Source organism: Callospermophilus lateralis, chromosome 12, assembly GCF_048772815.1.
Source record: "Callospermophilus lateralis isolate mCalLat2 chromosome 12, mCalLat2.hap1, whole genome shotgun sequence".
NCBI classification, from domain to species: domain Eukaryota; kingdom Metazoa; phylum Chordata; class Mammalia; order Rodentia; family Sciuridae; genus Callospermophilus; species Callospermophilus lateralis.
Window position 1 is genome coordinate 84,283,949 of NC_135316.1, and position 25,869 is coordinate 84,309,817.

Here is a 25,869-nt window from a genome sequence, read left to right on the forward strand (position 1 = left end):
ATTTAAACTCCTTTTTTGGGGGATATGTATACACATAATATATACACATTATGTATGCACATTGATCAAGTACCTACTTTGTTCCAGATCTGGTATAGATGCTCTTTCACACCAAACACAAATAGAGGCACAGCTTGTTTATTTAGTCATTTCTATGAACATTGGAACACGTCTAAAATCTCTAAGGAGGTAACTGATTTCCTAAAGATGATGTCATAAGCTCTGCAAACCCAAATCTCAGTATAGTACCTTTCAAAGTTCCCTGAGGCAGTTTACATTTTTTGTACAAAAATGTAGTAAGGTTAGTTTGATGGTTTCCCCACCCTATGTATTTTATTAATTATTTTTGTTTTTATATTTTTGGCACTGGAGATTGAACCTAGAGGCAGTGTACTACTGAGCTATATTCCCAGTCCTTTTTGTTATTTTGAGACGATGTCTCCCTAATTCCTGAGGCTCACGTAAGTTTCTTAAGCTGACCTGGAATTATGATACTCCTGCCTTGGCCTCTGGGATTGTTGAAGTTCCAGGACTTTCCCACCACATCTGGCTTGCCTTGTGTTTTTTATCAGTAATGTGTGGTGGTTGTGGAAGATGGAGCAACTCCAAAGAGAAGAATAAGAAGCTAGATCTCACAGCTTGAAAACATTTGAGGATACAAAAACTGGAAAATGCAAATAGAACTCAAAAAGCTTAACTAAATGGAACTGTTTGAAACAAAGCCAAAAGTAGCTCCCATACAAAGCATTTAAAGTATAACTTTATAGCTTAGCACACTACTAGCATATTTACAGTGACAGTACATGGAAGGCAGAAAATAACATACACATTTATTAAGAAGAATATCAGCTATTTTCCAGTGAACAGAATTGTCTACCAAATGACCAAGTTGTATGTTATTTAATATTTTAAAAAATAAGGGCTATAATATATGCATGCATAAAAAGAAATACCATATTTTAAGGGTACAAAATTTTAAATTTACTTTTGAGGCTGTCTACTTTTAGATTTAGGGATAGGAGACATAGCCTGGTCTTGAATTTTTTGATCCTTCTGCCTCAGCCTCCCAAGAAGCTAACATTATAGAAATGTGCCACCACATCCAACTTGCATTTTTTTATTCTTTGAGGGCATTATACTTCTTTTCTTTTTTAAAATTTTTTAAATTTTTTTTAAAGAGAGAGAGAAAGAGAGAAAAAGAGAGAATTTTAATATTTTATTTTTTAGTTATCGGCGGACACAATATCTTTGTTTGTAGGTGGTGCTGAGGACCGAACCCGGGCCGCACGCATGCCAAGCGAGCGCACCACCACTTGAGCCACATCCCCAGCCCCTATACTTCTTTTCTTTAAAAAATATTTTTTTGTTGTTGTAGATGGACATAATACCTTTATTTTATTTGTTTTTATATGGTGCTAGGGATCAAACCTGTGCCTCACACGTGCTAGACAAGTTTTCTACCACTGAGCTACAACCCCAGACCATTATAGTTCTTAATCTCATGTTTAAAAATGTTTAGAAACGTAGTTGCTAAATTTATTTTAAAACAACTGTGACTGTTTTAAGTGTGTCAAATGTGTTGAGAATCTTAAAAATTGTGATAAGTCAGGCTCTCTTAATAGTGCTGCTCATAATGGGATTTACCATTAAGTTTTGATGAAAGGGTATTAATATCCTTTTAAAACATAGTAAGTACAATCCATGCGTGATGATGCATGCCTGTAATTCCAGTGACTCAGAAGAGAGGCTAAAGCAGGAGGATCAAATATTTGAGACCAGCCCGATAGTGAGCGCCTGTCTCAAAATTTTAAAAAGGGGTGGGAATATAGCTCAGTGATAAAGCATCCCTGAGTTCAGTCCCCAGTACCAAAACCAAAATAGTCATTTAACACTTTATTTGTTGCTTTCCAAAATATCCTACATAGTATATGAATTAATTTTTAATCATATTAATTGATAAAATAGATACTTGCTATGGGAAAAATGATTTTTAAAAACTTGTCTTGATGTTTTTGGGATGTTTAAGATCTCTTAAAAGTCCTAAATTTTAACAGTGGTAGGGGTGTTTTTCATGCAAGATCATGCACAGATATCATATTTCAGGCTTGAGACAAGAAGTAAACAAACTATACGACAGTTTTTAGAAAGTCATTTAATACTTTATTTGTTGCTTTCCAAGCTGTCAGAGTTACGCTTTTGGGGGGATATGTGAAAAGACTTTTGTTTGTTAAGTAGTGTATCTTTTTTCCACATGTGAAAATTCCATAAATTAATGACCAGTTCAATTAGAAGAATTTCTAGTAACATTTTTTTGCAGTTTTTATTGTTATTGTTGTGAACTTTACCCTGTTACGGCCTTAACTATTTTGTAGCTTGAGGTTTATTTGGTATGACTAATCCATCAAAAGGCATTGTCAATCATTTCAAATTACTAGAATTTACTACATCTGTAGAAATTGTTTACCCTTTTATATTTGATCTCTGCTTAGTATTACAGTAGCAGAGTGAGTCAGATGATAGCAAGGTTGGAATTTGTGAATCCTTATAATTCATCATGACTGTGTAATTCATCATGATGAATAGGAGAGTGGTATCGCATAGTGTTTAAGAATATAGACTTTAAATGCCAAACTTCTATTGCCTATCATGTATTTGGGAAAATTACTTAAATCTCAATGTCTTCTATTTGTAAAATGGAGTGGTTAATAATATCTACTTCATAGGATTGTAGTGAAGAATAAATGAAATAATATATGTAAAATGTATAGTATGCACAGTGAATATTGGTATGACTAATAACTGGGTAAAAAAGAGCCATTTGAGATCCAAAATATAGAAAAGGAAGATCCCTTTCCCTGCAAAATCTCAGATGTACAACTTTTCTGTCTGGATCCTGTTTGTGTTCTCAGGTTCTGAGCCACTATTTTAGGAGTATAAACCTTCTCTTGTAGGTATTGGTTTCTGTTGAGGCTACTGGAGAAAGTACTTTCCTGCTTCAAGAAGGTTGAAAAATAATGATTTACTCTAATTACAAAGTTAACCATGACGTTTCCACCTGTTTGTATAAATCACCAAATAAGCTCAGACAGAAGCAACAGCTTCTACTGTTCACCTCATAGTAAGATTAGTCATTCAATACCATCCGCTATGTATGTCATAAGCACTTGCAGCAAAATGAATAAAAACTTCCCAAGAAAGTGGAAGAAGATAAATAAACCATAAGATGTGTTAGAAGGTGATAAATGGGACTGGGGATGTGGCTCAAGCGGTAGCACGCTCGCCTGGCATGCGTGCGGCCCGGGTTCGATCCTTAGCACCACATACAAACAAAGATGTTGTGCCTGCCGAAAAACTAAAAAATAAATATTAAAAAATTCTCTCTCTCTCTCTCTCTCTCTCTTTAAAAAAAAAAAAAAAGAAGATGATAAATGTAAAGGAGCCCAGTACAAAAGTAGGGTTGGAGAGGAATAGGGGAAGATTACTGGTTGCACTTTTAAATAAGGGGTCAAGATGGGTATTATCTGAGAAAGGTGACTTTTGAGCACCTTAGTTGAACTAATTTGGGTTTTAAACAGTAATTAAGGGAATTTTGGACAGCATAAAACCCGAGCCTATTTTTAGTGTTCATTATGCATATGACCAAGTAACTAATTAATTGACTATATAGTTTCCTAGGTGAACAGGAAAAATTGCTTCTGTGAAGCAATATTGTCAATGGCTACTCATTTTTTAGCAATGAAAATGAGCAACAAGTATTTAAAAAAATAATCAAAAGGAATTGACCAAAGCTTGGATATTCAACGAGATTTGTTGTGTAGAAGAGGAAGCATAATTGACAGAATTGGAGTTAATATATTAGAATATTGAACTAGTTTACCTTGTTAATCATGGTTTATATGCATACAACTGTGTGGTCTTGTCAAGAGAAAATATTTTTTTTATATTTGAAACAATCACATTGAAATTTTTCAAGAATTTTCTTGAGAAGGTCTTAAGAGGTTTGAAAATTAACCTCTTAGCTCCCTCAAGGAATTTAACTTTCATAAAAACAGTGGTTTTTAATCTGACACATTTTAAAAGTATATGGAACTTTATCTTTTTATGCATTCCTAAAATATGGCTAAAGATGGGCAGGATAGGGCTTCATTAAATTGCTAAAGCTAGCTTTGAATTTGTAATCCTCTGCCTCCTGAGTTTCTGGGATTACAGGTGTGTACCAGCATGCCCAGTGTAAAAAAAAAAAAAACTTTTAAAAAATATACAGTTAACAAATAATTTTTTGAATCTTTTTTTTTTTTTCTTTTTTGAGTACCAGGGATTGAACTCAGGGGCACTCCGACCACTGAGCCACATCCCCATCCTTATTTTGTATTTTATTTAGAGACAGGGTCTCACTGAGTTTCTTAGCACCTCGCTTTTGCTGAGGCTGGCTTCAAACTCTCAATCTAATGGAATCTGCACAGTGGCTATTTTTATTATGGAATAATTTTATATTTATTTAATCTAGGTTTAAATATTGACCTTAAATATTGAGAAAATTTGGTATATATGTATTTTTCATTTGCCTAATTTATTTGCTGAAGAAAGTCTAAAGAGTACTTTTTTTTTTTAATTACATTGGTGGTACATGTTTACTATAAAAATTTAGATGTACAGATAATTACAAAGGCATCAACCTCAATAATTTACTACCATTATTAATATTTTGCATATTGCCACATTTCTAAACAGGTATGTGTATGTATGTTTAAATATGTAAATATATAAACACATATATGCATCATTATTAGAATTGTGGAAGTAGGGAGCTGGGGTTGTGGCTCAGTGGTAGAATGCTCGCCTAGCATGTGTGAGGCACTTGGAGCCACATAAATATGTAAAAATAAAGATATTGTGTCCACCTAAAACTTAAGAATAAAAATTTGAAAAAAAAATTTAAAAAATTGTGGAATTATATAATAAATACGACAGCATAAAATTTTGTGGGCTTTTATAATTTTAATAGCATATTAATATAATAGCATATTTTAATAGCATATTAATATAATAGCATATAATTTTAATATGCATAATGGTTCAGAATATATACTTTGAAATCCCAGAGACTTGTGTTTAATCTAGCTCCACACATTTATGAATTATGTGAACTTGGCAAACTTCTGAGCCCCAATTTTTTTTAATCAAGTGCTAACTTTATTTTTAATTTTTATTTTTTTGTGGTTCTGGGGATTGAACCCAGGGCCTTGTGCATGCAAGGCATGCACTCTACCAACTGAGCTATGTCCCCAACCAGCTTTTTTTTATATAACTTTTTGTTTATTTTTTTATGTGGTGCTTTTTGATAGAGGGCCTCACTAAGTTGTTGGGGCTGACCTTGAAATTGTGATCCTCAGCTTTCTGAGTCACTGGGATGCAACCACCATGCCTGGCTCCTAAATGCTATTTTTTTAAACTGTTAAATGGGAATAATGATGGTAAAACTTTCATCATAAGTTTAAAATATAAAAAAAATCTGCCCCATAGCAAGTATATGGGAAATATAAACAATTATTGTTGCTTTGTATCTTAGGTTGTTTCTAATCCAGTATGTTCTGAAAATTTTTACTAGTTCAATGTTTATTTTTCTGAAATACAATGCTTATTGTATTAAATCTATCTGAATATTTTATTAGACTTTAAAATTTTAGTTAAAATCATGATTCTGTAAACTTTAGCTAAACTAATAACTTCTAATTCCATATAAAGTTTGTTTTCAATTATATATCATTGTAAAAAAGTACACAATTCAGACATTTTCATGAGTTCCAGTTTCTCAACATCCTTACCCTGTTAATTGTTTATCATTTTTATTATAGCAGTCCAAGTGAGTGTGAAGTATTATTTCACTGTGGTGTTGATTTGCCTTTTCTTGATGGCAAATGATGTTGAGCACCATTTTATTTACTCATTGGAGAAAAATCTCCTCCGATTCTTTGTCCATTTTTAAAATCAGGTTGTTTTTTTAATTATTGAGTTGTAGTAGCTCTTTATTTTGGACAAAAATTTCATAACATACATAATTTGCAGATATTTTCTCCCATTGCGGGCTGTTTTTTCACTTTCTGGATGTCCCTTGAAGCACACAAGTTTTATTTTTGAACAAGTCCAATTTATCTTGGTTACTTATAGTTTGGCGTCATCTAAGACTCACAGCTTAATTCAAAGTCATGAAGATAAACATCTATGTTGCCTAATTGGAGTTTTATTATACTAGCTCTTATATTTGAGTCCTTGATCCATTTTAAATTAAATTTTGTATATTGTGTGAAGTAGACTTCAATCTCATTCTTTTGCATGTAAATGTCCAGTTGTACAGCATTTCATCGTTAGACTCTTCTTTCCTCATTGAATTTGGTGGACACTTATAATCCTAGCTACTTTGGCGACTGACACAGAAGGATTACAATTTCAAGGCCAGCCTTTGCAATTTAGTGAGACCCAAAATAAAAAGGGGTGGAGATGTATCTCAGTAGTAAAACTCCCCAGTGTTCAATTCCCTGTATGGGGGCTAGGGAGTCAATTGTCAGTAAATATAAGGGTTTATTTCTGGACCTTCAATTCTCTCCCATTGATTTATATGTCTCCTTTTGTCAATAGCACTCTGTCTTAATTACTATAGCTTTATGGTAGGTTTTGAAATCAGTGTGAATTTTCCAATTTTGTATTTTTCAAGATTATTTTGGTTATTTTGTGTTCCTTGAATTTTCATATGAATTTTACGATCAGCTTGCCAATTTCTGCAAAAAAAATGAAGTTGAGAATTTTGTGGGGACTACATGAAACTAGATAATTTTAACCATAGTATATCTTCTGATACATGAATGTGGCTATCTTTCCCATGGTATTATTTTCACTTTTATAGTTTTCTTTAGTTTCTACACCCTTAGCACCAAGCCCTACTTTTAAAATTTGTTAAGTGGGAATAATGATGAACTTTCATTATAGGTTAAAGGATTAATATTTCAACCATCTTTTGTGATCTTCAGAATTCGAATCTTGTACTTCTTTTGTTACATTTTTTTCTTTTTTTATGCTTGATGGTATCATCAATGGAATTTTCTTAATTTTCAGGTCATTCAGTCTTTTTAGTCTGGATTTTGACATCCCCTTTTCTTGCATAATTGCCTTCACTTGATGGCAGTTAGTGTGATGTTGAAAAGGAATTGTAAGAGCAGACATTCTTGTATTTTTTTCTGATGTTCTAGAGAAAAAGTTAGCTTTTCACCTTTGAGTTTGATGTTAGCTCTGGGTTTTTCATACATGTACAATATCTGGGTAAGGATTTTTCTTTCTATTCCTAGCTTGTTATGTGTTTCTGCGTCTATTGAAATGGTCATTTTTTGTCTTTTATTCTACTGATATGGTATTTTAATTGATATTTGGATATTGCATTAACCTTGCACTCTTGGGATAACCCACTTGATCATAAGGTATAATCCACCATTCCTTTTTTATGTTACTGCACTCAGTCTGGTAGCATTTTTTTGAGGTTTTTACATAATATTGGTCTGTACCTTTCTTTTCTTGTGATGTGTTTGGTTTTGGTATCAATGTGATACTAGCCTCTTAAGAGTAATTGGGAAGTGTTTCTTTTTTTTTATTTTTGGAAGAGTTTGTGAAGAATCATATTAATTCTTCTTAAGTGTTAGAATTCTGGGGCTGGGATTGTGTGGCTCAGTGGTGGAGTGCTCGCCTAGCATGGGTGGGACCCAGGTTCGATCCTCAGCACCATATAAAAATAAAGGTATTGTGTTGTGTCCATCTACACCTAAAAAACAAATATTAAAAAAAAAAAGTATTAGAATTCACCATTGAAGCCATCTGGGCCTGGGTTTTTCTTTGTGGGGAGTTCCGAATCTCTTTTAAAATCTAGTTTGTTTGTTTTCCAACCTTTATTCATTTACTTCAAGAATTCTTTTCTTTCATTCATATATGGATTTTAAAAAATGACTATAATCTTATTTGATAAGAATTATCATCATATTATACTGTGTTCAATGTATGTGCATATTTGAGGTGTTGGAGATAGTACTCAGGGCTTTGTACATACTAAGTGATCCTTCTACCACTAAACTATGTACCCCCAGCCCAATAATCTTATTTTATAAAGCAATATCAATAAGTCAGTTTGCTTTAACATAAAAAAGACTCACAACCATTTAGAAAATAGTCATTTTGTGCTTTTAATTTCATAATTGCAGGCTTTTCATATTATGACAATAATGTAGTTATGAGGTTTATCTAAGTAGAAGTGATCCAACATACTTTTAACAATATTTCACATACGTAAGAATAAGATATTAGATTTTCTAGTTATTTTTTAAAAATAATTACTACCTAGATCATAAATGCCAAAATAGCACTTAAATTAATTTATTTTTTCTAATTAGGTATATATGACAGCAGAATACATTTTGATTCATTGTACACAATTGCAGCACAGCTTTTCATTTCTCTGGTTGTACATGATGTAAGGTCACACCATATGTACAGGCAGACATGTACCTAGGGTAATGATGTCCATCTCATTCCAACAACACTAAGGAATCTTGCTGAGTAGTTATCAGCAAGAAATATCCTAAAGTTTACATTACTAGCTTTTTGAAAATCTTTAATGAAGAAACTTTTAATAATACAAAAAATAAATAATAGAAGAGAAATATTCTGGTTATCAAAGGCCATCTGTGTTTTTTCTTTCAAAAACGAAATGGCACTTTTTTCCCTTTATCCATAGCATGTGAACTTACTTTTCCAATCACCCCGATGGATTTGCTTTTGCTCATTTACATTCTCCCTCAGGTCTTGTTTACAGGTGCTCTCAATTGTGAAAATGCCAGTTTTGAAATACAGCCTCAGACCAAAAGTAAGAAGGTTTCTTAATTTCAGACTTGTATTTTCTATGAAACATTAGCACTGGGCTGTAAGTGAGCTAATGAACCTAAGATATTGGCTAGTGCTTCAGATATCAGTATTGGCCTTTACATAGTGATCTGATGAAAATTCATTGAAATTGAAAAGGTAATTGAACATACGCTATACTGATATAAAAGTTTGAGTAAATGTTAGTTTGAGATACAAATAAACTAGAAATAGATTAGGGCCAAATACCAAAAATTGACACAGAGGATAATACTGCTATAATAGGCCAAGAGAAATTTATATTTTATAGCAAAATAAAGTCAGCTGAAATAGCATGGAAACTTCTCTAAAACTATGTCTACTTTTATAATATCTACTTTTGTTCTCTAGGAGTCAGGGTAGAAGCAGTCTTTTGTGTGTGTGTGTGTGTGTGTGTAGTGCTGGGAATTGAACCCAGGACCTTGTGCATGCAAGGCAAGCACTCAACTAACTGAGCCTAGAAGCAGTCTTTTTTACCTACTCATAGGAAAACCATATGTAATATGACTCTCAAGTAAAGAGTCTAATTATAGGTGATCAATTTAGTTACTTTATAATCATACTGGGTATATAAAACCAAACTGAAACATGATTCATTTTATGCATTCAACTAAGAAAAATGCATTCTTTGTCATCTAAGTATAATGATGATTGGCTATAATAACTAAACCCACTACAAATAAGTGTTTACTTATTCAACAAATAAATATTGATTACCCATTACAAATTGGCTAGGATTGTGTATAGAATTGCTTAGGTCTTATATGCCTTTTATTGACATTTTAATGCATTATATAATATAGGCATAAAAGGTAAAAATAAGTCAGTGCTATCCATTTATTTACATGGCAAACTCAATTTTAGAGGGTTTGTCTAACATTTGCAGGGCCTAACGTTTGATTCACAGTAAAACAACAACAAAAATGATTTTTTGAACTGTGGAATTCTATGCAATTCATTACACAAAACAAAGACAATATGAGCTACCTTTGGGTCTTGCTCCCAAGACAGGGTCATCATCTGCCTTGAGGGAGATATAAAGATTCAGAGGTTGGACTAGACTGAGAGAAGTATTTAGAGAAGAAGAATTTGTAAGATAGTGAAATAGAAAACAAGGATAAACCAGGAAAATTGGCCTAGAGTATTAATATTTCAGGTGTGAATAAAAGCCATGATGTTATGAACCAGCTAAACGGGCTTACCCGGTTTTAGATCATGGACCTCTTCCTTGAATTACTCCTTTGCTCCATAGTCCCTCTCCCTATAAAAATTATAGATACGTATTTACATATTCTATATTCTATTAATTTTAGGTGGTTCACAGACCTTCTAGAGTCTTGGATATCTGAAAGTGATTGTTGGCATTCAGTGTTTGGGGTGGAAAGAATACAAAGTGGATAAGAGAAAGTGATTTGTGTCAGAAACTAATGTGAGTGAAAGCTATTCATAAGGTCAGAGCAAGATGAAGGCCTCAGGGCTGGGGATGTGGCTCAAGCGGTAGCGCGCTTGCCTGGCATGCGTGCGGCCCAGGTTCGATCCTCAGCACCACATACAGACAAAGATGTTGTGTCCGCCAAATACTGAAAAATAAATATTAAAATTCTCACTCCCCCTTTCTCACTCTTTCTTTAAAAAAAAAAAAAAAAAGATGAAGGCCTCAATCAGTGAGCTTGAAATTAACTATTCCACAAGAGTTGAGGCCCTGCTGCTGATGGGGAGGCTGAATAACTGGGGCTTTAGGTACACCTTCTCTTCAATCAAAACACAGTTTCCTCCAATTTTATCTGTTCATATATTTTGGTTCTGAGTTACCTTTTGATTAATAAATGGGTTCTACCTCTAAAAATAATTAGAAGCATTTTAAAGGCAGTGGTATTTAAAAAGTACAATATTTGCATCTGAAAACTGGCTTGAGTTCTGTTAGCTGTGCAGTCTTAGAGAAATCACCCTCTTAGAGTTGTTTTTTCTTTTTGTGAAATATAAATAATAGTACCCCTGTTGTGACTATTAGCAAACTAAATATTGTCTCCATTTTCAGGTGTGACTGAAAAAATGTCAAATTTACTAGTAAGTCAACAACTCAGGTGAGGTGGAAACTCAAGTAATGTTATACTCTGGATCTAGTGTTTGGCCCTAAGAGATTAAAACTTTACATACATAATTCTCTTCATTGTTGGAAGATATTTTAATGTTCTAACATCTAAGTACCTACCAAATGCTTGAATTCTTGCTCAGTCTATGTAAGAAAACTTTTTATCTGGACTCTTTTATATTGCTTTCCTTCTGCCTAAATCCAGTCTTTATTGTTTCTTTAAATGTTGCTTTTTTATTTGAAAATAAATACATTTATTTTGTTTCCATCCTTCAACAATATTTTCATTAGATACGGAATACTAGATTGAAGTTATTTCCTCTCAGTACTTTGAAGTTATCATTCCATTGCCTCTGATAGAAGTGTGGAATGTTGTTACTGATGAGAAGTCAGCTGTCAGTCTAATTTTTTTCCTATGAAGGGAGCCTGCATTTCATGGCCAATTTTAAGGTGTTTTCATTTTCCTTAGTATTTGAACTTTTATTGTCATGTATCTCTGTAACAATTTATTTTTCTTTATTCTATTTGAGATTTGCTAGACTTCTTGAATATGTGGGAAAGTGTGTTTCATCAGTTTTGGAAATTTCTCAGCTCTTTTTTTTTTTTTTTTAACAAATATTGACTCTGTCTTGTTTTCTCTCCTCCTGCCTTTCCTTCTCAGAATCTAATTACATATTAAGTTTTCTTATTTTCTCTTCTATCTCTTAACCTATTATTCCCACTTATTAAATTTTATTTTTTATTGCTGCTTTCTGGACATTTTCTCTTTTTTGCATTTTTTATTTGTTCTTTTTATAGATGGCAGTAGAGCGTATTTTGACATATTGATATAAACATGGAGTATATCTTATTCTAATTGGGATGCCAGTCTAGTTTTTATGTATGATTGGAGCTTCATTGTGGTGTTTTCATATATGTATAAAGGAAAGTTATTTCAGATTTATTCCATTGTCTTTTCTTTTTTTTAAATTATTTTGTTATATATGAAAGCAGAATGCATTACAATTCATACTAAACATATAGGGCACAATTTTTCATATCTCTGGTCGTATATGAAGTATATTCATACCATTTGTGTCTTCATACATGTACTTAGGGTAATGATGTCCACCTAATTTCACCATCTTTTTTACCCTCTTGCCCCCTCCCCTTTGCTCCATCTAGAGTTTGTCTAATGTTCCCATGCTCCCCCTTTCAACCCCACTATGAATCAGCCACCTCATATCAGAGAAAACATTAAGCATTTGTTTTTTGGGGATTAGTTAACTTCACTTAGCATTATATTCTACAACTTCATCCATTTACCTGCAAATGCCATGATTTTATTCTCCTTTATTGCTGAGTCATATTCCATTGTGTATACATACCACATTTTCTTTATCCATTCATCTACTGAAGAGCACCTTAGGTTGGTTCCACAGTTTAGCTGTTGTGAATTGTGCTGCTATAAACATTGATGTGGCTGTGTCGCTGAAGTATGCTGTTTTTAAGTCCTTTGGGTATAGACTGAGGAGAGGGACAGCTGGGTCAAATGGTGGTTCTATTCCCAATTTTCCAAGAAATCTCCATACTACTTTATATATTGGCTGCACCAATTTGCAGTCCCACCAGCAGTGTATGAGCGTACCTTTTTTTTTTTTTTTTTAGTTTTTTTAGTTGTAGAGGAATACAATACCTTTATTTTATTTTTTTTTTAATATGGTTGCTGAGGATCGAACCTAGTGCCTCACACATGCTAGGTAACCACTCTACCACTGAGCTACAGCCCCACCCCCGAGTGTACCTTTTTTCCCCACATCCTTACCAACACTTATTGTTGTTTGTATTCTTTTTTTTTTTTTTAATTTTTATTGTTGGTTGTTCAAAACATTACATAGTTCTTGATATATCATATTTCACACTTTGATTCAAGTGAGATAAGAACTCCCATTTTTACCCCGTATACAGATTGCAGAATCACATCAGTTACACATCCATTGATTTACATATTGCCATACTAGTGTCTGTTGTATTCTGCTGCCTTTCCTATCCTCTACTATCCCCCCTCCCCCCCTGTTTGTATTCTTAATAGCTGCCATTCTGGGGCTGGGGCTGTGGCTCAGGGTAGAGCGCCTGCCGTGCATATGTGGGGCACTGGGTTTGATCCTCAGCACCACATACAAGCAAAAGATATTGTGTTCAACTACAACTAAAAAAATATTTTTAAAACATAGCTGCCATTCTGACTGTGGTGAGATGAAATCTTAGAGTAGTTTTGATTTGCATTTCTCTAATTGCTAGTGATGATAGACTTTTTTATGTATTTGTTGATTGTAGATCATCTGAGAAGTGTCTCTTCAGGTTCTTGGCCCATTTATTGATTAGGTTATTTGTTTTTTTAGTCTTTAGCTTTTGGAGTTCTTTATATAATTTAGAGATTAGCACTCTCTCTCATGTGTGAGGGTTAAAGATTTGCTCCCAAGATATAGGCTCTCTATTCACCTTACAGATTGTTTCTTTTGCTGAGAAGAAACTTTTTAGTTTGAGTCCATCCCATTTATTGATTCTTGATTTTAATTCTTGCGCCACAGGAGTCTTATTAAGGAAGTTGGGGCCTAATCTCACATGCTAGATTAGGGTCTACCTTTTCTTCTATTAGATGCAGGGTCTCTGGTTTTATTCCTAAATCCTTGATCCATTGTGAGTTGAGTTTTGTGCATAGTGAGAGATAGGGGTTTAACTTCATTTTGTTGCATATGGATTTCCAGTTTTCCCAGCACCATTTGTTGAAGAGGCTATCTTTTCTTCAATTCATGTTCTTGGCACCTTTGTCTAATATAAGATAATTGTAGTTTTGTGGGTTAGTCTCAGTGCCCTCTGGTACCATTGGCCTACCAGTCTGCTTTAGGGCTAATACCATGCTGTTTTTGTTCCTATTGCTCTGTAGTATAGTTTAAGGTCTGGTATAGTGATGCCACCTACTTCATTCTTCTTGCAAAGTATTGCATTAGCTATTCTGGATCTCTTATTTTTCCAGATGAATTTCATGACTGTTTTTTCTATTTCTATGAGAAATGTCTTTGGGATTTTGATTGGAATTGCATCAAATCTGTATAATGCTTTTGGTAGTATGGTCATTTTGACAATGTTAATTCTGCTTATCCAAGAACAAGAGAGATATTTCCATCTTCTAAGGTCTTTTTACGTTTCTTTCTTTAGCAGTCTTTTAGAGGTCTTTTGCCTCTTTTGTTAGGTGTGTTTCCCAAGTATTTTATTATTTTTTTTTTTGAGGCTATTGTAAATGGGATAGTTTCCTTCATTTCCCTTTCAGAGGGTTTGTCACTGATATACAGAAATGCTTTTGATTTATGGGTGTTGATTTTGTATCCTGCTACTTTGTTGAGTTTAATTACTAGTTCTAGAAGTTTTGTGGTGGAATTTTTTGGGACTTCTAGGTGTAGAATCATATCACTGGCAAATAGTGTTAATTGAATTCTTTTCCTATCTGTATCCCTTTAATTTCTTTCATCTGTCTATAATTGCGCTGGCCAGTGTTTCAAGTACTATGTTAAATAGAAGTGGTGAAAGAGGGCATCCCTGACTTGTTCCAGTTTTTAGAGGGAATACTTTCAATTTTTCTCCATTTAGAATGATGTTGGCCTGGGACTTAGCATAGATAGCTTTTATAATGTTGACAAATGTTCCTGTCATCCCTAGTTTTTCTAGTGTTTTGAACATGAAGGGGTGCTGCATTTTGTCAAATGCTTTTTCTGCATCTTGAGATGTTTATATGATTCTTTACATCTATTGATGTGATGAATTACATATTTTGATTTCTGTATGTTGAACCAACCTTGCATCCCTGGGATGAACTTTTTGATATGTTTTTGTATTCAATTTGCCAGAATTTTATTGAGAAGTTTTCTTTCTTTGATATGTCTTTGTCTGGTTTTGGGTGACATTGGCCTCAGAGAATGAGTTTGGAAGTGCTCCCTCTTTTTGTATTTCCTGAAATAAATTGAAGAGTATTGGTATTAGTTCTTCTTAAAAGGTCTTGTAGAACTTGGCTGTGTATACTTCTGGTCTGGGACTTTTCTTGGTTGGTAGCTTTCTGATGTTGTCTTCTATTTATTTCATTGCTTGAAATTGATTTGTTTAAATTGTATATATCATCCTGACTCAATTTGGGCAAATCATATAACTCTAGAAGTTTATCAAGGCCTTCAATATTTTGTGTTTTGTGGGAGTAGAAGTTTTCAAAATAATTTCTAATTATCTTCTGTATTTCTGTAGTGTCTATTGTGATATTTCCTTTTTCTTCATGTATGTTAGTAATTTGAGTTTTCTCTCTCCTTCTCTTATTAGCATGGCTAAGGGTTTGTCAATTTGTTTGTTTTTTCAAAGAACCAACTTTTTCTTTTGTTATTTTTTCAATTGTTTCTTTTGTTTCAATTTTATTGATTTCAGCTCTGATTTTAATTATTTCCTGTCTTCTACTGCTTTTTGGTGTTAATTTGTTCTTTTTCTTGGGATTTGAGATGTAATATTAAGTCATTTTTTTGTTGACTTTTTCTTCTTTTAAGGAATGAACTCCTTGCAATGAACTTTTCTCTGCATAGTGTCCCAGAGATTTTGATACATTGTATCTGTGTTCTCATTTACCTCTAAGCATTTTTTAATCTCCTCTTTGATGACTTTTGCAACACATTGTTCATTCAGTAGCATATTATTTAGTCTCCAGGTGTTGGAGTAGCTTTTATTTTTTATTTTATCATTGATTTCTAATTTCATTCTATTATGATCTGATAGAATGCAGAGTAGTATCTCTACTTTTTTATATTTGCTAAGAATTGCTTTGTGGCATAATATATGGTCTATTTTAGAGAAGGATTCATGTGCTGCTGAAAAAAAGTGTATTCTTTTATTGAAGGATGAAATATTCTATATGTCATTTAAGTCTAAAGTTATTGATTGTATTATTGAGTTCTATAATTTCTTTGTTCAGGTTTTGTTTGGATGATCTATTCAGTGGTGAAAGAGGTGTGTTAAAGTCACCCAGAATTATTGTATTTTGGTCTATTTGACTCTTGAACTTGAAAAGAGTTTGTTTGATGAATGTAGTCGCTGCATTATTTGGAGCTTATAAATTTACTATTGTTAATGTCTTCTTGATGAATGGTTCCCTTAAGCAATATGAAATATCCTTCTTTATCCCTTTTGATTAACTTTGGCTTGAATCCACTTTATTTGATATGAGGATGGAAACCCCTGCTTGCTTCTGCAGTCCATGTGAGTGGTATGATTTTTCCCAACCTTTCACTTTCAGTCTGTAGATATCTTTTTCTATGAGATGAGTCTCCTGAAGGCAGCATATTGTTGGGTCTTTTTTTTTTTTTTTTTTAATACAATCTGCCAGTGTATGTCTTTTGACTGGTGAGTTTAGGCCATTAATATTCAGGGTTATTATTGAGACATGATTTGTATACCCAGCCATTTTTGTTTATTTTTGGTATTTAACTTGACTTAGTTTCTCTTTTGATTCTTTCTTGCTTTAGTGTAATACCTCCCTTTGCTGATTTTCATTGTTGTTTTTCATTCATGTTTTTCAATTATTGTTTTTCAATTCCTCTTCATGGAATATTTTGTGGAGGATGTTCTGTAGTGCAGGCTTTCAAGTTGTAAATTCTTTTAACTTTTGTGTATCATGGAAGGTTTTTATTTCATTATCAAATCTAAAGCTTAATTTTTCTGGATATAAGATTCTTGGTTGGCATCCATTTTCTTTCAGAACTTGATATATGCTGTTCTGGGATCTTCTAGCTCTCAGGATCTGGGTTGAAAAATCTGCACATACTCTAATTGATTTCTCCCTAAATATAATCTGATTCCTTTCTCTCATGCCTTTTAATATTCTCTCCTTATTTTGTATATTAAACATTTTCATTATAATATTCTGTGGTGTAAATCTGTTGTGATTTTGTACATATGGCATCCTGTAAGCCTGTTGAATTTGATTTTCCAATTTGTTATTCCTGTTTGGAAATTTTTCTGATATTATTTCATTGAATAGATTGCTCATTCCTTTGGTTTGAACCTCTGTGCCTTCCTCTATCCCAATTACTCTTAAATATGGTCTTTTTATGCTATCCCATATTTCTTGAATGTTCTGCTCATGGTTTCTTACCATTTTCGCTGTGTAGTCTACATTCTTTTCAAGATTTTATATTCTGTCTTCATTGTCTGAAGTCCTGTTTTCCAAGTGATCTAATTGGCAATGCTTTTAATTAAACTTTTAATTTGGTTTATTATTTCTTTCATTTCAAGGATTTCTGTTTGTTTGTTTTAGAACCTCTATCTCCGTATTGAAATTATCTTTTGCTTCCTATATTTGTTTATGTAGGTTTTTTCCAAATGATCTTTTGCTGTCTGTATTTGCTCTCTTATATAATCCTTTATTTTGCAGAACATTTTAATCATATACGTCCTGAACTCCTTCTCTGACATTTTTTCTGCTGTACTGGCCATTGATTCTAATAATGTTGTATATTGATATGATTGGGGCACTTTTTTCCCTTTCTTTTCATATTGCTTGTATCTTCCCTACTGGCACTGTGGATCTGAGGTATTACCGCTTTTACCCTATAGGCTTATTGTGCCCCAGTAGGGATCCAATACCTCTCCTTTGAGGTGAAGGACAATGTTATCAAATTCAGATATAAACAGTATATACTAAAAACAAATGTTTGCTATTAAGACATTTACAGTTTGGTCACAATGTACAGAAATGATGAATTCAATTATTATCTACAATATACTCAGTAGGTTTGTAAAATGGTTTACAGTTTCTTATGGTGGACAGAGAATCAGTGGTGAGAAGCAGGATAATATGCTGAGGAGGTATAAGGTGAAGATATAGAGTTGTTTTATCTTAGGAAGTGTAAAAGAGAAATCTGTGCGGGTGTTGTGCCCGCTTGGGTACCCGGTAATCCTGCGTGGGCCTCACTGTCTTTTCTTTTCCTGCCCACCTTCCCTTCATTTCCCTTTCACTGAACTTCTGTTCTTCCCCTTCCCCCCCTTGCTATGTGTTAGCATCCACATATCAGAGAGAACATTTGGCCTTTGGTTTTTGGGGATTGGCTTATTTCACTTTGCAAGATAGTATCCATTTCTATCCATTTGCCAGCAAATGCCATAATTTCATTCTTCTTTAAGGCTGAGTAATGTTCCACTGGGTAAATATACCACATTTTCTATATCCATTCATCTTTTGAAGGGCACCTAGGTTGTTTCCATAGCTTAACTACTGTGACTTGAGCTGCTACAAACATTGTTGTGATTGCTCAACGTATTATTGCTGATTTAAGTCCTTTGGATATATATCCTTGCACAGGGGCAATGCTAATCTTCTCTGTATTGTTCCACTTTTATTGTGCTGCTGAAGCAAGCACTATACATTTTCTTAAGATTTCTTTCCATTTAGTAATTCTCTCATCAGCTATCTCTTATATACTGATAGCTTTGTCCATTGAATTTTTAGTTTCAATAATTCTAGTTTTCATATTTGCACGTTTTTTGAGTTATTTCAAAATTACTTTTGGGTGAAATAGTACGTGCCTGTAATCCCAACAGCTTGGGAAGCTGAGCCGGGAAGATCTTGAGTTCAAAGACAGCCTCAGCAAAAGCGAGACTCAGTGAGACCCTATCCTAAATAAAATACAAAATAGGGCTGGGGATGTGGCTCAATGGTCAAGTGCCCTGAGTTCAATCCCCAGTACCACCCCCAACCCCGCCATATTATTCAGTGAGTCTTTAAAATGTCTTGTTTCCTATAATCAGTTTAAACATGTCCTTATAAAGGTGAATGTGGTTATTTTACATGCTGTATAATTGAAGTCTTTCAGGTCTTTTTTTGCTGTACCCGGTTTATGATGACTTGTTACTTGTATATTTATTTCACTAAGAAATACTCACTTTTCTTGGAAATTTTCAAATATAGAGAGAATTAAAACAATGTAATAAATATTATATTACCTCTACCTATATTCAAAATCATTAGCATTTTTGTCATATCTGCTTTATATATGTGAATATATATAAATATGCATTCATGTTTATTTATTCACTTGTAGAACTATTTGAAATATCATACAGATATCATAACTCTCCGAAATATTTCACAGGCATCTTCTAAAAATGAAGGCACATTCTTTCACAACTGTGTTACCATTATTTTTTTATATTTTAGGTACCAAGGATTGAACTACAACTGTGTTACCATTATTATACCTAGGCAAGTTAACAAAAACTCTGTAATGATTCAGATTTTTACCTTTGTCATAAGTCTATCTGTGCTAGGCAGAATAATGCTTCCCAAAGATGTTCATGTTCTAATCCTCAGAAAGGGAATTAAGGTTGCCAGTCAGCTGACCTTAAAATAGTGAGATTATCCTGATTATCCATATTGGCCCTTTGTAATTGTGTGGGTCCTTAAAAATGGATGATGGAGGCAGAAGAAGAGTTGGAGGAAAATCTGACTGTGGTTTAAAGGTACAGACAGATGCAGTGTTGGGGGATTTGAAAATGGAGGAAGAGGGACATAAGCCAAGTAATGTCAGTGGCCTCCAGAAGCTTAGGAAACAAAAGATAAGGAAACAAGATTCTTTCCTAGAGCTGCCAGAAAGGAACTCAACCCTCCTAAAACTTCTATTTTAAGTCATTGAGACCCATGTTTTTGACTTCTGACCCAGAACTATAAGATAATGAGTTTCTTTGGTTGGGATTTTTTGCTTGGTTTGTTTTTGAGACAGAGTCTTACTACATTTCCCAAATTAGCTTAGAACTCACAATTGTACTGCCTCCAACTCTAAGTAGCTTGGATTGTAGGTATACCACCATGCCCAGCTAAGTTTGTATGGTTTTAAGCTACCAGGTTGTTATAGTAACAGTAGAAAATGAAGACACTATTTTTTATTGTTTTTTTTCCCCTACCCAAACTAGAAACTAATTAAAGTTTACACACTGCATTTTGTTATTTGTTGTCTTTGGTCATTTTTATTAAAAATTTAAATAACAGCTTTATTGAGTTCTTTCAGTGTACAATTCACCTATTCAAAGTATTTAATGCAATAGTTTTTATTATATTCACAGAGTTATACAATCATCATCATAGTTAATTTTAGAACAAAATTACTAGCTTAAAAAAAAAACACACCCATACTTCTTTACTTATTATCCCATCCTTTTATTTACCCTTTCCCAACCATAACCAACCACTAATTTTATTTATGCCTCTATAGATTTGTCTAGTTCTGAAATATAATGTATATATTTTTATGATTAAGTTCTTTGACTTAGCATAATATTTTTAAGGTTCACCCATGTTTTAATACTTCATTCCTTTTTTATGGCCATATTCCATTTTTTGGATATACCACATTTTGTTTATCTGTGCATCAGATTTGGACATTTTGCTTGTCTCTACCTTTTGGCTATTAGAATGCTGCGGATAATAAACATTTCACTACTGGGTTTTTGTATATGTTTTCATTTTTCTTCCTAGAGGTGTAATTGCTGGGTGACATGATAACTCCATGTTTAACTATTTAAGGAAGTACTGGAATATTTTTCAGTATGGCAATACCATATTCATTTTTCAATATGGCAACACCATATTCCTGTAAGCAATGTATCAGTCTTTATTCTTGTCAACACTTGTTATTATCTGGGTTTTTTATTATACCCAACCTGACGATATGAAGTGGAATCTCATCATGATTTTTTATTTGCATTTCCCTGACAACTACAATATTAAACATCTTTTCATGTGCATTTACCAATTTCAGATCTTTTGCCCACTTTTAAATTGTATTGTCTTTATTATTGAATTATTGGAGTTCTTTATGTGTTATAGATATGTGACTTGCAGGTGTTTTTTTTTCCCACTCTGTGCTTTATCTTTTTACTTTCTTCATTGTATCCTTTGATGCAAGGAAGTTTTAAATTTTGATGAAGTTACCAGGGCTAGAGACCATAATAGGTTATTCCATTTAGGAGCCAAATAAATCAGAGTTCTAGAAAAAACTCTACAAAAGCTTTACCACTTTACTTTTATATCATATGTTTCATATCCTTAAGAAATTTATGTCCGTTTCTTGTATTTTTTACTTTACCATGAAAATGTGTAATCGTTATTTGATTTAAAGCATCTATGAATGTCTATGAAATTATTATCTGTATCTCTGATTCCAAGTAAGTAATTTTAGATTACATATTCCAAAACCCAACATTCAAAACAGATTCTAATGATGAATAAGTTACTATTTTAATATATCCCATGCAGTGATACATGCCTTTAATCCCAGCCACTCAAGAAGCTGAAGCAGGCAGATTGCAAGGTCAAGGCCAGCCTTAACAATTTAGCAATTTTACAAGACCCTTAAACGGGATTCCTATGATTCTATCTATTCATTTGTAAAAGGGTTTGGATGTAAAATAGACACTCCAATAATGATCATCCTTTACTTAAAACTGAGGTTGAGAATGCACATAATTAAAAACTGCTCTAATTCCTGAATTGTAAATCCTATTCTTTGTATTCACTGCAGCAAAAATTATCTCCTAGTGGAACCAAGGGAACTTTAGTATGGAAAAGTTTTTACTACTTCTAGTTCTGATCTAGGAACAAATGAACCCCCATTTTTGTGTCCAGAAAACTTCAATGTTTTATGCATTGAAAAGTTTTTGTTTGTTTGTTTGTTTGTTTTTGTTTTTTACTGTAAAAGGAATTCTGTGAAAAGCACATGTGAAAATCCAGCATGTTTTAGAAGATAAGTCATTTTTGGTGTCCAAAAGGATCAGTGGACCAACTAAACCAAGGTTTCACTCTTCAGATGTGTGCTGAAACTTGAGATATTTCAGTAAGGAGAAGGTCACATTAGGTTGGTGAGTGTCTTCCCTGAGCTGCAATCCATATAGCAGTCCTAGAGTTTTTCCCAGGAAAAGCTGAAAAGCCTCCTTAGACCCTAGGGTACTACCTGAATATTTTATAATATGTTCAATTTAAATTAGTATATCAAAATACTATCATTTCAACAAGTAACAAATATTTTAAAATTATTGTTTATTAAAAATATACAATTTTAATCATATTCTTTGAAATTCTGTATATATTTTATATCACATCTCCATTTAGATTAGCCATTTTTCAAGTGGCCAATAGCCACATATTAATGGCTACCATATCAGAGATGTAGCTCTAGATACTCAAGAATTGTTTCACTCTCTGAAAGGCATCAAGGAATGTCTAGCATGGTTACTGTTTTCATTGTAAGTGCTAGGGTGAAAGAGTGGTGGGCCAGGAGTCAGGAGACTGATTCCCTGCTCAAGATTAACCAGCCTCTCTTCACAGATCTGGCCTTTCTGGGCCTTGGTTTCTTCATTTGCAGATGAAAACTTTGAATTGGGGCACCTCTGAGGCAGGTCTCCAGGTCAGGTGGCATCTCTGTTACCACTATCAAAAAGTTCTTCAAAGGTTTGGGTACCTTTGCTTTGGCTTTATTAGCAAGGGGTAAATATTCTCCCTGGGGGATGTAGAAGGCTCAGCTATTTCAATTTCTCTTGAGTGTGAGGGAACAAAAGGAACTGAAACTGCTGTTTATGCTATGACTGTGTGATTCATAGATGGAAAAAATGACCAGCACTGCAAAACTGAAGTATGAGTTGCACTTTTAAACACCAACTCTGCAGAACCTAATGAGTAAGGACCAAAAAACAGAACTAATTAAATTTTCTTTGTCTGAATTACTGACATAGCATTTTTCTTTACTTCTTTTAGATTATATTTCTTAGAGCAGTTTTACGTTTATAGAAAAGTTGAGCAGACAGTATGGAGAATTCCCAAATAACCCCTCTTTCAGTTCTTTTAGTCTAAACAACCCTCCACCTTTTCTTTTTAATTGCTCATAATATGATATTGTCTTTGTTGAGTTCAGGCCAGTTTATAGAGCTTCCCATTTTCTGGATTTATCTGATTGTTTTTTTTGTTTGTTTTTTTGGGGGTTTTTTTGTGGTGCTATTTACTATTTTACTTCAGCTTCTACATTTCTTATAAAATGGCAGTTAGATCTAGAGACTTGATTAAGTTCAGGTTTCATATTCAGGAAAGAATTCTTAATAGGTATTATATTGTTACCTTCCTAAAAATCCTTTTGTTGTGCCCATTATTTCAGCATATTGAATTTTTTTAATCTATTCTGTCATTTTATATCAGCTATTCCTCCCTACTTTCTCTCTTTTAAAAACGTGATAATGTATATCTTTTATCATTTAGCTTACTGATGAAAATATTGCCCAAGAATAAAGGGGAAAACATGAATCTTTGCCTCATTTTACAATGTTTGCGATACAGTAGCACTCAATGAATATTTGTTAAAATAAAATTTTCACTGTTCTTTTTCTCTTGAAATCATCTCTTCTTTTAGCTTATAAGATATTCTTTTTTTCATATTCTTGTCATATTTTAGTTCTCTCTTTTTGTTTCTTTTTGTACCAGCGTCCTCTTCATTGTTTGCATGTTTCATTCTGTGCTTTTAGATTCTTCCTTCCTTATGTAACCCATAGGCCATCTCAGATATGGGTTACATAAGGAATTCAATTCCACTTTTCATTGATGGCTCTTATAACTTTTTCTTTAGACTTTATTTCCTATCTGAGATTCCTACTGCCTGTTTGATATTTCTATTTGTGAGATAAGGGTCTCCTGAGCCTTGTCATGTCTAAAAGCAGGTGTATTATTTTTCAGCTTACTTATCATTACCTCTCAGTTGTTTTTGCTGTATGACTAATCTATTGGTTGTCTGAATCTTGATTCTTTGTTTTTCTTGAGTAATACCTCCTCCACAACAATGATAAATCACCAAGCTGTTAAATTCTACTTCTGTATGTTTCAAATTGATTACCATTTCTTTATTCTCACATCATCATCTCTTGAAGGTATATTAGGTTGACTCCTATGAAATTATTAATCTTCAACTATTTTGATCTATACGAATGGCAGATTTATATCAGCATAATAATTTTTGTTTGTCTGTTTGTTGTTCTGGGATCAAATTTAGGACCTCTTGCATGCTAGACAAGTGCTTTACCACTGAACTATAATACCCAGACCTCAACCTAATAATTTGTCTAGTTTTACTACATTTGTGTTATTGCATTTCATATGAAAGAATTTTGTTAGAGATCATTAAAAATGCCTAACTAAAATCTTTTCTATTTCTACTGGGGCTTTGATATAGAAGAAAATGAAATCACTCTGTCAGATCTGTTTAGTATGAATCCATGTTAGTTCTTAGGGAAGACTGCTTTTTCTACTTAAAAAAAAAAAAAAATGTATGTGGCCAGACACAGTGGTGCATGCCTGTAATCCCAGCGATTCTGGAGGCTGAGGTAGGAGGATCACAAGTTTGAGGCCAACCTCAGAAACTTAGCTACACCCTATCTCAAAATAAGATTTTTTTTTTTTTTTTTTTAAAAAGAGGGCTGGAAATATAGCTCAAAAGTAGAATGCTCCTGGGTTCAGTCCTATTGGTCAAAGATTAATAATTAAATGAGTGTCTTTATTACCACTACACAGGTTAAGAAACAGAATATTATCAATATCTTAGAAGACCCTTACTAATAACAAGTTCTCCTGCTTCCTAAGGAAAATCACTATCTTGAGTTTTGTATTTATCTTCTTCTTTTTTCTTTGAATATATTCCTAAATAATATAGTGTTTAGGTTTGCCTAGCTTCAAATTTAGTATAAATGGAATTTTGGCATGAGATTCTATGATTAACCTCTTTTGTGTAAAACTTTTTCATCCCTATTAGTTTAGGTAGGAATTCACTTATTTTCACTATAATATTCCATTTTATGAACATACTACAATTTATTTGTCCATTCTATTGATGGATAGATGAGTTATTTTCAGAATTTTGCAATAAGAAAAAAAGCTCTATTGACATATACTGGAATTTCTCTAGGGGAATGGTTTTTAAATTGTAAAATATGACCTATTAGTTATCAAAAGATCAGTTTGATATATTACAACCAATATATTAAAAATGAAGCAGAAAATATGCATTTTCTATTTTATGTATGCACCACAATTTTTTAAAAATATTTTTTTAGTTGTCAGTGGACCTTTGTTTTATTTATATGCACTGCTAAGAATTGAACCAAGTGCCTCACACATACTAGGCAAGTGCTGTACCACTGAGCCACAACCCTGGCCCCTGCACCACAATAAAATTCTTATTGACTGTTGCTTGATATTGGGTAATTTATATCTTTTGTTAATCTGACAGAAATTAAAATTTATCTTATTGTCATTTTAATTTTTTGTTAGTTTTATTACTAATGAACTTTATTTCATGTATGTTTTCTTTGTGAAAAAATGCTTTTTTACTTATTCTACATAATTATTTATCTTTCTTATTGATTTGTAGGATTTTTTAGTGTACTCTAGATAGTAAACATCAGTTATGTGTTTTGTAGTCCTCCACATCTAATCCAGGAAACAGGAACTAATCTAGGTGTTTCAAATAGGGGGATTTAATATAAGGAATTGATTGCAAATGTATTGGAAGGGCTAGAAAAGCAAAAGTGGAAAAATTTCCTAACAATTAATGTATACAAGAAGTTATAATTATTCCTAGTACTAGAAAGTCAAATAGAAAATGCTGTTAATCCATAGTTCATGAGTATTATGCTGCTGAGGCTTCTGCTGTTGGAATTGAGCTAAAGACAGTTCTTAAGGCTGAAATGAAAGAACACTAGACAGTAACTCAAATCTACATGAAGAAATAAAGAACAATAGTAAA

At 33.1% G+C, this 25,869-nt stretch overlaps 1 protein-coding gene and 1 non-coding gene across 4 annotated transcripts in view; one reads left to right on the forward strand and one right to left on the reverse strand.

Moving 5' to 3' along the window:
- N4bp2l2 (NEDD4 binding protein 2 like 2) overlaps positions 1 to 25,869 on the forward strand; it is an 86,425-nt gene that overhangs the window by 40,170 nt on the left and 20,386 nt on the right. The gene's annotated exons all lie outside the window — the stretch shown is intronic.
- LOC143411908 (U6 spliceosomal RNA) lies at positions 18,355 to 18,456 on the reverse strand. Its single transcript, XR_013092917.1, has one exon. It is a non-coding gene; the product is annotated as a U6 spliceosomal RNA (small nuclear RNA).